We start from the raw sequence: 13,700 nt of genomic DNA, 5'->3' as shown, positions 1-13,700 counted from the left end.
GTCCTCAGAAGTGCCTAACTCTGCATATAACCCTTGTGGTTTCACAGATAGATGGTTCTGGACCGACCGCTTCCGTAGCCCTGATCACGTCATCTTTTACACGTTCCATTAATGACCATTATGATATGAAACGTATGTTAGGTAAGGGAAAAATAATAGATAGACAACCTAAGTTTATTTCCTCCTTTTCTACTTCACACGTAAACTTTTAAGATGTGATGAACATCACGGATATATTTCCGTATGTGACGTCATGTCCGTAGGGTGACGTAGACATCCGTTTAGCAGACGAATTTCCGCAGGGTGGCACCACTGGTTAGGTGGTAACTGGGGAGAGATGGGGAAGCAAGCAGCCAGCGACCAGCGTAAACACAGCTGTTCGACGCTGCGCGCCAATTTCAAAGTACGGTTGAAAAAGTTGATTTTTTAAAATGTTTTTTTTGGCCAATTTTGGGTTCCAAAGGCCCTGGCCCAAAATGTCAGGTAAGTGGGGAGTCTGGATGGGCGTCCGGATAGTACAGGAATTACTTATCTATTGCCAGACGCATCAATCCCGTAGAGGGTGGCCACAAACAAATTGCCTCCATGTCGCCCTGTCCAACACCATTTCACTGACTTGCTCCCAGCTCACACACCCCTCTCTCATATACCTCTCCACTCCATCCGTCCATCTCATCCTCGGCCTCCCCCTCCCTCTCCCCCCATCTACCTCACCCGCACAAAATCTAGTTAGTCTCTTGCTCTCCATCCTCTCCACATGGCCAAACCATCTCAATGTATTTCTCCTAACGCTTTCCATCACATCCACATCCACACCACAGTGCTCTTTATCATTATAATAATTTGTGGAGTGGTGTTTACGAAACCAAGAATGAAATAAATGATCGCTTTAATATTTACCTTTTTATGCAAGGCAGAAGAAACCAAAGGCCAGAAGCCTGCAAGATTGTTCACTCCAAGTAAAGAACAAAAATAAAATAACAGAGAGCCAACTTCATGATCCGTTCATTTCCAGATGCCTGGACACACTGCGTTTGAAAGACTGGAGGTCATAGGCAGTAGGATATTCAGATAGATGGAGACAGTTCCAGAGGTGACCTATTGCATACATGGAGAACTGGGGATAACAGTTAACTTGTGAACACTGAGTTATAAGGAGAGTGAAAACATTGACATCTATTATTCTCGTCTGTTAAGGAAAATCCCTAACACCTAAGCGATTTAGTTTGCTTATAACACCTTGGCGACTTCTTCTGTTTTACCTAAATCATTCTATACTCTGCATCGTACAAAATTATATTACTCAGTCGTATCCAATAATAGATCGGTAAGGAAGACGTGTTAGGGAGCTTTCTTAACCTTCGAGAATACAAACCCAAGACCTTGTTGAATAGTGTTATGCTTCGATTTACCCGGGAAAATAATACACAGTTTCTGAAGCACTTGCGAAGATGGAAGGTCACCGATTATTTTCCTTAATTACGGCTGACTCGAAGCATTGACCTGTTCCGAAAGTATTTAATATCAAGCCAGTGCTGTTGTCACACGATATTTTTCAATGATCTGCCTTAAAGGTGATGTGTTAATACTACTAATACCATTACTGTCGATTTTTTTCATCTTCCTTGTGGTCCAAAGCTCACAGCTACAATCTTGGTGTAAATGTTTGGCCGTGTGGAGAGGATGGAAAGTGAGAGACTAACTCATTTATTTTACCGATTTATGACTTATACCTCTCTTCCACAGAATAAGAAAGGTTGGTAGTAGCAAAAATAACATGGAGAGTAAAATCGTCTGTCAGTATTTTAAATTAATGGAAAATACGTCCTTGCAATGAAGGGACTCAATGCTTCCAAAAATTTCCAGCTCCAAGAAACTTCTATCATTCCAACTTTTTCCCCTCAAAAGCTGGAATCGAACTCACGTCCTGCCAATCCACAGCCCACTCCTTTATCCACTCGGCCACCACCTCCACCACGAAGTTTGGAGTCATCACGCTAGGAGGGAGCAGTAATACTACTTTTTTTTTTTTTTTTTTTGAGACACCCTCGGACGTCTGCCTTAAGTTTGATGAAGTTGGTCAGATCGGTTTGGATTATGTTATGTTGCTGTTTTATAAAGAGGGAGAAGTAAACTGGATGAGACTGAGTAAGGGATAGCTTGGACTGAATCTAATCAAATTAGGTCAGATTAGATTAGGTTAGGTCAGGTTAGCTTAGGTTAGGTCAGGTTAGGTTTGGCTGGTTTAGTTTGGGTCGGGTTAGGTTAGGTTAGGTCAGGTTAGGTTAGGCTAGGCTAGGTTAGGTTAGGTCAGGTTGTTAGGTTAGGTTAGGTTAGGTCAGGTCAGGTCAGGTCAGGTTAGGTTAGGTTAAGTAAAGTTAGGTTCGGTTAGGTCAGGTTAGGTCAGGTCAGGTCAGGTTAGGTTAGGTTAGGTCAGGTTAGTTAGATTAGGCAAGGTTAGGTTAAGTTAGGAGAGATTAGGTCAGATTAGGTTAGCTTAGGTTAAGTTGGGCTGAATGGGACTAAGCAAGGCTAGGTCATGTTAGTTTAGTTTAGATTAGATATGGTTAGCATGTCACGTCAGGTTAGGTCAGTTTCTGCTAAGATTGCCATGATTATGTTAAGTTGGCTTGGATCAGGTTAGGTTAGATTACATTAGGTAGGGTTAGAAGTTAGTGGATTAGCCTTACCATCTTAGAAATCCTCAGACAAGTGTTACCTAGATTTTCTACACTGGATTTTTGGTGTGGGATTAAATTTTTTGTGTTAGATTAGGTTAGATTAGGTTACATTAGGTAAGGTTAGAGATTTTAGTGGTTGTCTTTATTATCCCTGAAACTCACCTTGGACAAGATCGGGTGATATTTTTTTCATAATGGGATTTGTCGTTGGTTGTAATCTTTTTGTTATGCTACAGTTTGTTATGCTATGTTATGTTAGATGTAGGGGAAGATTAGTGATATTCTTCCCTACTGGGCTTTGTTGCTGGGTTGTAATCGTTATGTTATGCAGTGTTATTTTAGGTTGTTATGCCACTTTGTTATTCTATGCTACCTTGTGCTATTTTATAATATGCTATGTTAGATTTAGTCATATATTAGTGCTATTCCTCCATACTGGGCTATGTCGCTGGGTTATAATCGCAGTGTTATCTTATGCTATGTTCCTGTATGTTATCCAATGTTACTTTATGCTATGCAATGCTATGTTATGTTAGATTTTGCGATAGATTAGTGATATTTTTCCATACTGGGCTTTATCGTTGCTTGTAAACGTTATGATATGCAGTGCTACTTTATGCTATGCCATGTTATGCTGCTATTTTATGCAATGCAATGCAAAGCCACTTTATGCTATATTATTCGTATGCCACGCAATGTTACTTTTTGCTATGTTATGTTATGCTATGTTACTCTGTGCTGTTATCCATTGCAACCATATATTTTTTTAAGCAACATAGAAGGAAGCACAGGCCAGAAGCCCACAAACCCTTCCTTCCAAGGAAAAAAAAAAAGAAAAAAAGAGCCAAATTCAAGATCCGTTCGAGATGCCTGGACACACTGCGTTTGAAAGACTGGAGATCACAGGACGTAGGAAATACAGACAGAGGGAGACAGTTCCAGAGTTGACCTGTTGCATAAATGAAGGACTGGGAGTAACGATTAACTCTTGCATTAGAGATGGACAGAAAAGGGATGAGAGTTTGTTGCTAGACGGGTGCTACTCGCCCGTCGTAGTGGTGGAGGGATGCAAGCAGACAGTTCAGAGGAGCAGTGACCATTGAGGTAGCGATAGAAAAGAGATAGAGATGCAACAGTGCGGCGAAGAGACAGAGGTTGAAGAGAGTCAGTAAGAGGAGGAGAGATAATGAGATGAAAAGATTTTGACTCCATCCTATTGAGAAGAGCTATATCACGAGGGGAGCCTCCCCACACATGAGAGCTGTATTCTACACAGGGGTGGATAAAACCCCTGTATAGAGTCAACAACTGTGCAGGGGTAAAGAAGGTACGGAGTCGGCTTAGCACACCTAATCTCTTGGAAGCAGATTTTACTAGAGATGTACTATGACCTTTCCAAAATAAGTCCCGAGAGAATGAAACTCCAAGTATATTTAAGGATGAAAGCAGGATTAGCTGAATATTATTAAACATTAGTGGGTATTCCTGTGGAAGATTCTGTCAGGTTGATAGGTGTAAGAACTGAGTCTCTGATCACTTAAAAACAACAAGATTTTATTCATCCCAGCCAGAGATACGAGCAAAGTCAGACATTAGGTGTACCATAGCCTCATCCCTTGTTTGTTGAAGTAACTGCTGAGATGGATGTTGCGAGAACCGAATGGAAAGGTGAAGGGTGGAATCATCAGCATATGGGTAGATACCGTTAGATGTACAGTTTAGAAGGTCATTGATGAATAACGGGAAGAGAGTTGGTGATGGGACAGAGCCCTAAGGAACACCACTGTTGATAGATCTAGAAGAACGATGGCCGTCTACGAGAGCAGCTATAACGACCAGAAAGAAAGCTATAGATAATGACACTGATAGAAGGATAGAAACCATAAGAGGGCAGTTTGGAAATTAAAGATTTATACCAGACACGATCGAAAGCCATTGAGATGCCAAGTGCAATGGCAAAGCTTCTCCAAAGTCCCGAAAGGATGATGACCAGGAGTCTGAAAGGTAGGTGGAACGTCCCTGACGAAACCCATACTGACGATCAGAAAGAAGGTTGTGATAGGAAAGCTGCTTTAAAACTTTTCTGTTAAGAATTGACTAGAAAACTTTTGAGATACAGGATGTTAAAGCAATTGGACGATAGTTAGAAGGTTGGGAATGGTCACCCTCCTTTGGGACTGGCTGAATGAGAGCAAACTTCCAGCATGAAGGGAAGATACTGGTTGATAGACAGAGGCAAAAGAGTTTATCTAGGCAGGGTGTAAGCACAGAAGCACAGGTCTTGAGGACAACAGGAGGGACTCCATCAGGTCCATATGCCTTGTTAGTATTGAGGCCAGTGATGGCAGCAAATACATCAGTTGAAGACATTTTAATGTCAGCCATGAGAAGGTCAGAGGGGGGGAAGTGATGGAGGAACAGCACTGGAATCATCTAAGATGGAAGTGGAGGAGAAAGTTTGAGTGAAGAGATCTGCTTTATCAGTAGAAGAAATAGCTACAGAACCATCACAGTAGAAAAGAAGAGGGAAGGATGGTTAAGTAAAGTTGTTAGAAAGGTTTTTGGCAAGGCGCCAGAAGGAGCGGGAAGAATTCGAGTTGAAGAGTTGAGAGCATTTAGTACAGATGAAATTACTTTTTGCAGAGCGAAGAACAGACTTAGCACGATTCTGGGCAGAAACATAAAAATGATGTGATTCAGGGATAGGTTGGCTCTGGTACGTTTTATAGGCCTTCTCCTTGTTGTGGACAGCATTAAAACAAATGTGATTAAGCCAACGCTTTCTTGCATTAGTCAAAGGATATGAGAAGGGAATGTATGCTTCCATGCCCGAGAGAATAACCTCCGTAATGCGCAAGGCACACTTAGATGGATCCCGGCCATGGAAGCAATAATCATTCCATGGAAAATCAAAGAAGTACTCCCTGAGGGCCTCCCAATCAGCAGCTCCAAAGTGCCACAACCGTCCACAGGCCTTACTGGAGTGATAGGACCGGTTAAGGTAATAAGATTGTGATCAGAGGAGCCCAACAGAGAGGAAAGACTTACAGCATAAGCAGAAGGATTAGTTGTAAGGAAGATGTCAAGTACCGGGTATGTTGGAGCTCTCTCCAAGGCGGTCAGGGATACGGGTAGGGTGCTGTACAAGCTGCTCTATGTCATTAATGATAGAAAAGATGTAGGCTTGTTCACTAGGTGGATCAGTAAAAGGAGAGGAGAGCCAAAGGTGGTGGAGAACGTTGAAATCTCCTAGAATGGAGATTTCAGACGATGGAAGAATGAATAGGATGTGTTTCATTGTAGAAGTAAGATGGTTGAAGAATTTTTCATAGTCAGTAGAATTAGGGAATAAGAAAACAGCACAGACATATTTAGTCAGAGAATGACAGGAAAGCCGAAGCCAGAGAGTAGAGAATTCAGAAAAATCAAGTTCAGGAACATGAGAACAAGATAAGTCGTTCCATACATATACACAACAGCCACCTTTGGCTTTGAAATGAATATAGAGAAAGTTGGAGGATACAGAAAAGAGTTTGCTATCAGTTGCCTCAGACAGCTGAGTCTCAGTTAAGAAGAGAAGGTGAGGTTTAGAGGAGGAGAGGTGGTGTTCAACAAAGGGAAAGTTAGCAGAAAGGCCACGAATGTTTCAGGTGTGAAGAAGTGAGTCAGACAGTGGTTCCAGGCAGCGCGTTGAGCCGTCACCGGGAAAGCGGCGGATGGTGGGGGGGTAATATGCTATGTTCTGTTACTTTATGCTGTGTTATGCAATGCTACGTTTGGTATGTTATGCTATTATGTCACGCAGTGTTATTTTATGCCATATTATGTTGACCAATGTTACTCTTTGGTATGTTACCCAGTGCTACCTTTTTGTGCTATGTTATGCTGTTATGTTAAATTTAGTGATAGGTTAGTGATATTCCTGCATACTGGGCTTAGTCACTGGGTAGTAATCGTTAAGGAAGACCAAAAGTCCCAGTACCCCTTCTAGTGGAGCAGGGCTGTCGCATTGACTTGATTTAGTGCAATGTAACTTCCACTCCGGCTCAGCGGCACACGCACGCACACACACACACACACACACACACACACACACACACACACACACACACACACACACACACACACACACACACACACTCTCTCTCTCTCTCTCTCTCTCTCTCTCTCTCTCTCCCTCACAAAAAAACGCCACTTCTATCCACACACACAAGTACACTGTACCAACACACACACACACACACACACACACACACACACACACACACACACACTTCCAGTAGCCATAGTACTGAACTCAGTATACGATACTGGTATATGAATACCAGTGTTGCAGGAAAATTCCGTGGTCTTAAATGATGAGTGAGTGGACGTGCGGCCCGTTTTTATTAGGCAATTTGTTGATAGTTCTGTAGATTTTTTTTAATAACCTGTTCCTGTTTCTGTATCCCTTCAGTTGTAAGTATGAGTGGGAAAGAGGGTTAGGGAGGGTTAGGGTGACGATGATGATGATGATGATGATGATGATGATGACCACTGGTGTTACTGGTATTTTTGCCCTAACTATAATTCATTCCAGTTTATAATCAACACTCAGTCACACCTGATACCCTTCCACACCTGCCTTAACCACACCTGACCCCCTTCCACACCTGCCTTAACCACACCTGACCCCCTTCCACACCTGCCTTAACCACACCTGCCCTAACCACACCTGACACCCTTCCACACCTGCCCTAGCCACACCTGACACCCTTGCACACCTGCCCTAACCACACCTGACATCCTTGCACACCTGCCCTAATCACACCTGACACCCTTGCACACCTGCACTAACCACACCTGAAACCCTTCCACATCTGCCCTAACTACACCTGACACCCATCCACACCTGCCCTACTCCCTCCCTCAAACTCCATCACATATGACTATTATCCACATCAAATTGGAGTTGTAGTTGCAGGTGATCAAGCTTGACTAATTAAATATGAACTGGTGAGAACAGGTGTGGGCTGTGGCCAGGTGTAAGTTTAATCTGGAATTACACACACACACACACACACACACACACACACACACACACACACACACACACACACACACACACACACACACACACACACACCAAGAAACAGACCTAACACACCACACACAATATAGACAACACACACAATCATAAAACTCGTCATTGGCAGCCAATTCATCACGGGTCGGATGCACGGTGCGTATCATTCTCGCCAATAATTCAAACACACACACACACACACACACACACACACACACACACACACACACACACACCACTGCACTCGTTTCTCACTCCAGTAAATTAATACCTCACACACACACACACACACACACACACACACACACACACACACACCACTGCACTCGTTTCTCACTCCAGTAAATTAATACCTCACACACACACACACACACACACACACACACACATTAAGTAGTGTGCCACAAATTTTGAAGTCCTTCAGAACGAAAACGACATCTTTAAGCAATTTATTCTTGTTACGTACAGACGATTTTATACGTGAGAGAGAGAGAGAGAGAGAGAGAGAGAGAGAGTGTGTGTGTGTGTGTGTGTGTGTGTGTGTGTGTGTGTGTGTGTGTGTGAAAGGAGTCTCTGAGAGAAAGGAGAGTTGATGAAATGAGAAGCCTTTGATTCCACTCTGTTTAAAAGTGCTGTATGAGAAGATGAGACACACACACACACACACACACACACACACACACACACACACACACACACACACACACACACACACACACACACACACACAGTAATCATTTTTACGACCTACACACACGACAAGATAATTACATCGTCATACCAGACTAAGGACAGGTAACACAGACTACCTTCTAACACCCATCTCTAACCTCAGTAGCCTATACCCCTTTTACTCTGACTTGGCATAAAATTGCCATCTCCCCATCATGAATCCTGAGTTGTAGCGATAGATTACCACTAGAATAGGATGCTAGTCAGGAAGAAGTGCTATGGAAAGGAAGTAGAACCTGGCATTATGGTTTTCGTCCACTGAGCTGCGCGAATGAGCTGCAGTAGAACGAAAATTTTGGCCACGTTAAGATGAAAGGGGTACCGGTATAGTGTCTTCTCTAATACTATTTTTTTTCTTGTTTTTTACCCATTGCTAGCCATGGTTTTATAAAGGGACGGAAACGTGATTTATTTTGCACATTAAACCTTAACATCGCCTCCTGTGCTACTGATGCAACCCATGTCAATTGAAATACACTTGGAAATAATTAATAAAAGAACATGAAGGTGTGGTACAAAAATGAATCGGCAAAGAAGAGGCGTTACGATCATGGTTCTATTTTAGTGCTTCATGGTGTCACTACATTGTTACATTTTAATTTTACTGTCTCTGTCACACCACGCCACACCTCACCACACCGAACCAAAATATATCACACCACATCATACCATGTCATACCACATCACACCATATAAAAACACACCACACTCACCACACATCACCATTTTTTCTACCTTAAGACATTGCTAAGGTCCATGATATCATTTTGCCTTTCTAACTCACACTATACCACACCACACCACACCACACCACACCACACCATGCCATACTGCTCTGTCTCCCTACTTAGATACACTACACCTCATTACGTCTCACTGTACTATGCTAAACTGCGTTGCACTACAGTTCATTACACTACGCTACACCACCCTACACTACACTACACACCATCACACCACACTACCCTACCCTACCTTACCCCACCTCACTACACCACACTACCCCGCCTTACCCTACCCAACCCTACTCTACCCTACCTTTCCCTACCCTATTACGCCACATTACCCTACCCTACCCAACCCTACCTTTCTCTACCCTATTACACCACACTACCCTACCTTACCCTACCCTACCCAACACTACCCTACCCAACACTACCCTACCCTACCCTACCTTTCTTTACCCTATTACACCACACTACCCTACCTTACCCTGCCCTACCCAACACTACCCTACCCAACACTACCCTACCCTACACTACCCTACCCTACCTAACCCTACCCTACCCTACACTTACCTTTTTTTTTTATGCGAGGAAGAAGGAACCAAAGGCCATGAGCCCGCAGTAACAGTTCCCTCCAAGAGAAAAACAAAATACAATAGAGAGCCAAATTCAAGATCCGATCATTTTGAGATGCCTGGACACACTGCGTTTGAAAGACTGGAGATCATAGGCAGCAGGAAATACAGACAGAGGGAGACAGTTCCAGAGCTGACCTGTTGCATAAATGAAAGACTGGGAGTAACGGTTAACTCTGGCATTAGAGAGTTGGACAGAAAAGGGATGAGAGTTTGCTGCTAGACGGGTGCTACGCGCCCGTCGTAGAGGTGGAGGAATGCAAGCAGACAGTTCAGAGGAGCAGTGACCATTAAAGTAGCGATAGAAAAGAGATAAAGATGCAACAGTGCGGCAAAGAGACAGAGGTTGAAGGGAGTCAGTAAGAGGAGGAGAGTTAATGAGACGAAAAGCCTTTGACTCCACCCTACTGAGAAGAGCTGTATGTGGGGAGCCTCCCCACACATGAGAGTTGTACTCCACACAGGGGTGGATAAAACCCCTGTACAGAGTCAACAATTGTGCAGGGGTAAAGAAAGAGCGGCGTCGGCTTAGCACATCCAATCTCTTGGAAACAGATTTTACGAGAGATGTAATATGATCTTTCAAAGATAAGTCCCGAGTAAATGAAACCCCAAGCATGTTCAAGGATGATGAAGGATTAAGCTGAATATTATTAAACATTAGTGGGTATACCTGTGGAAGATTTTGTCGGGTTGATAGGTGTAAGAACTGAGTCTTAGATGCATTATAGACAACCATATTATTTTTACCCCAGTCAGAGATACGAGCCAAGTCAGACATTAGGTGTGCCATAGCCTCATCCCTTGTTTGTTGAAGTAACTGTTGAGATGGGCGTTGCGGGAACCGAATGGAAAGGTGAAGGGTGGAGTCATCAGCGTATGAGTGGATAGGGTTAGATGTACAGCTTAGAAGATCATTGATGAATAAAAGGAAGAGAGTTGGTGATAGGACAGAGCCCTGAGGAATACCACTGTTGATAGATCTAGGAGAAGAACGATGGCCGTCTACAACAGCGGCTATAGAACGACCAGAAAGGAAGCTAGCGATGAAGGCACAGATAGAAGGATAGAAACCGTAGGAGGACAGTTTGGAAATTAAAGATTTATGCCAGACTCGATCGAAAGCCTTTGAGATGTCAAGTGCAATGGCAAAGCTTTTGCCAAAGTCCCGAAAGGAGGATGACCAGGAGTCTGAAAGGTAGGTGAGTAGATCGCCAGTGGAGCGTCCCTGACGGAACCCATACTGAAGATCGGAAAGAAGGTTGTGATAGGAAAGATGCCTTAAAATTTTTCTATTAAGAATTGACTCGAAAACTTTTGAAATACAGGACGTTAAAGCAATTGGACGATAGTTGGAGGGTTGGGAGTGGTCACCCTCCTTTGGGACTGGCTGAATGAGAGCAAACTTCCAGCAAGAAGGAAGGGTACAAGTTGACAGACAAAGGCGAAAGAGTTTGCCTAGGCAGGGTGTAAGCACAGAAGCACAGTTCTTGAGAACAACAGGAGGGACCCCATCAGGCCCATATGCCTTGTTAGTACTGAGGCCAGTGATGGCAGAAAATACATCCAATGAAGAAATTTTAATGTCAGCCATGAGGAAGTCAGAGGGGGGAAGTGATGGAGGAACAGCACCGGAATCGTCTAAGGTGGAATTGGAGGAGAAAGTCTGTGCGAAGAGATCTGCTTTATCAGTAGAAGAAATAGCTACAGAACCATCAGGGTAGAAAAGAGGAGGGAAGGATGATGAGGAAAAGTTGTTAGAAAGATTTTTGGCAAGGTGCCAGAAGGAGCGGGAAGAATTCGAGTTGGAGAGTTGAGAGCATTTAGTATGGATGAAATTATTTTTAGTAGAGCGAAGAACAGACTTAGCACGATTCTGGGCAGAAACGTAATGATGATGTGATTCAGGGGTGGGTTGGCTCCGGTACCTTTTGTAGGCTTTCTCCTTGTTGCGGACAGCATTAGAACAAGCGTGATTAAACCAAGGCTTTCTTGCGTTGGTCAAAGGATATGAGAAAGGAATGTATGCTTCCATGCCCGAGAGAATAACCTCCGTAATGCGCAATGCACACTCAGATGGCTCACGGCCATGGAAGCAATAATCATTCCAGGGAAAATCAAAGAAGTACTGCCTGAGGGCCTCCCAATCCGCGGCTCCAAAATGCCACAGGCCACGTTTCCCTGGAGGGTCCACTGGCCGTACCGGAGTGATAGGACAGGTTAAGGTAATAAGGTTGTGATCGGAGGAGCCCAATGGAGAGAAAAGATTAACAGTGTTAGCAGAAGGATTAGTTGTGAGGAAGAGGTCAAGTATGTTGGAGCTCTCTCCAAGGCGGTCAGGGATACGGGTAGGGTGCTGTACAAGCTGCTCTAGGTCATTAAGGATAGAAAAGATGTAGGCTTGTTCACCAGGTGGATCAGTGAAAAAAGAGGAGAGCCAAAGGTGGTGGTGAACATTGAAATCTCCAAGAATGGAGATTTCAGAGAAAGGAGAAATGGACAGAATGTTTTCCATTGTAGAAGTAAGATAGTCGAAGAATTTTTGATAGTCAGTAGAATTAGGGGATAAGTAAACAGCACAGATATATTTAGTCAGAGAATGACAGGAAAGCCGAAGCCAGAGTGTGGAGAATTCAGAAGAATCAAGTTCAGGAACACGAGAGCAAGATAAGTCGTTGCGTATGTATACACAACAGCCACCTTTGGCTTTGAAATGAGTATAGAGAAAGTAGGAGGATACAGAAAAGGGTTTGCTGTCAGTTGCCTCAGACAGCTGAGTCTCCGTTAGAAAAAGAAGGTGAGGTTTAGAGGAGGAGAGGTGGTGCTTAACAGAGCGAAAGTTAGATGAAAGGCCGCGAATGTTGCAGTAATGAAGAAGAAGAGAGTCAGACAGTGGTTCCAGGCACCTTGAGTCGTCACCGGGAGAGGGGCAGATGGTGGGGGCATTTATGGTCCCCCCCCCCTGGGGACTCCGAGGCTTGATGAATCGACGCCATTTTTGGTGAATTTTGAATAGGAAGTGTAGTGTGTACTGTGCATGTAGTTTGGTGAAGATAGTTAGAGAAATTTGTACTGGAGAGCATGCTGGCCTACTCTCTGTGTAACTGAGACACTGAAAAAGTTCAGCAAAGGGGGATGGTCAGGAATTAGTCCTGAGGGCTGATGAAACGGGAGCTCCAGCACTCCTTGTCATCAGCTTTCCATCCACCTCGGGAGTACTGCCCTGCTCGACTGGTGCTACAGTCTACTCCTCAACGCTACTCTACCCAACACTACCTCTCCCTACCGTACCCTACCCTACCCTAACCTACCCTACACTGACCAAACTGGCATTACGGTACTTAACCACAGATGCTTCCATACCACTCCTCCATCTCTACACACCAATTTATCTGCTCTGCCACACACCACACCACACCACACCACACCACATCACACTGCAGAAATAAAGCACATCTGACTACAACACAGCACACCACAACACACCACATCACACCACACTTATAAATTAATACCACATTAATACCACACCACATCCCACCACACATCAAGCCTCTTAACGTACCACCTCACACTACACTACACCACACCACATTTTCCTTAACACCACACTCCGCCAACCACACCACACCACACCACACATTCATCTCAACACCACACCACACCACACCGCACCACACCACATCACACGCAAGGCACTCATCATTCCATAGAGTTACCTGGGGAATTAAAGTCATGAGTCTTGCCTCCTACCTGTCCGTGGACATTAGACGTCACGATTAACATTACTGCTTATCTTATTATCTTTATTGGGTATTATTAGATGGGCATTTATCAGTGGGTTCTTTATTTGTGACTAAAC

Source organism: Coenobita brevimanus, chromosome 116, assembly GCF_032717465.1.
Source record: "Coenobita brevimanus isolate Jiangsu-jjx chromosome 116, ASM3271746v2, whole genome shotgun sequence".
Taxonomy (NCBI): domain Eukaryota; kingdom Metazoa; phylum Arthropoda; class Malacostraca; order Decapoda; family Coenobitidae; genus Coenobita; species Coenobita brevimanus.
Note: the sequence above shows the minus strand (reverse complement) of the source record.